Genomic DNA, 706 nt, shown 5'->3' with positions numbered 1-706 from the left:
TCTCACAACTCTCTCGTCTCTTCTACTAGTTTTCTTATCTTTCTCACGGCTCTCTCGTATTCCTCACATCTTTTTCAGCCGTTTCTCTGCTTTCTCATCTCTTTCTCAGAATCCTTATCTCTCTCCCGACTTTTTCGTCTTTTTTACGACTTTCACCTTTCTTTCAAGACTCTCGTCTTTTTAACAATTTTCTTGTTTCTTTCTCGGTACCCTCGTTTCTTTCACGGCTCTTTTGTCTCTCTCACGAGTTTCTCGTCTCTCCCACGGCGTTCTTATCTCTGTCATAATTTTCTTGCTCTCACGGTTCTGTCGTTCCTCTCACAACTCTTTTGTCTCTCTCATGGTCTTAGAGATGATATACGATTCATTTAATCATTAAAATAAAATAAAATAAATATATGTAAATTATATAAAAAATAAAACGAAATAGAACATGAAAGAATTATATAAAAAATAAAGGTATGATATAAGTAAAATAAATAAAATTAAAAAAATAAACAAATAAAGAATGAAACAAATAAAATAAAAGTAAAACAAAAATAAAATTTAATAAAATAAATAAAAACTAAATATTAAAATGTAAAGTAAAAAACCAAAATAAAATAAATATTTTGTATTTGTGTGAATAATAGGTTCTTAGGAATGTAACACTAATCATGACTAAAAAGTAATTTTTCTAAAGTTGTTTTGTTTATCTTGATATTTA

At 27.9% G+C, this 706-nt stretch overlaps 1 protein-coding gene across 2 annotated transcripts in view; it reads left to right on the top strand.

Annotated features, from left to right (window-relative positions):
• LOC105449578 (alpha-N-acetylglucosaminidase) overlaps nucleotides 1-706 on the top strand; it is an 8,308-nt gene that overhangs the window by 1,620 nt on the left and 5,982 nt on the right. The gene's annotated exons all lie outside the window — the stretch shown is intronic.

Source organism: Wasmannia auropunctata, unplaced genomic scaffold, assembly GCF_000956235.1.
Source record: "Wasmannia auropunctata unplaced genomic scaffold, wasmannia.A_1.0 LD336074.1, whole genome shotgun sequence".
Classification (NCBI taxonomy): domain Eukaryota; kingdom Metazoa; phylum Arthropoda; class Insecta; order Hymenoptera; family Formicidae; genus Wasmannia; species Wasmannia auropunctata.
This window is presented reverse-complemented; position numbering and strand designations above follow the sequence as displayed.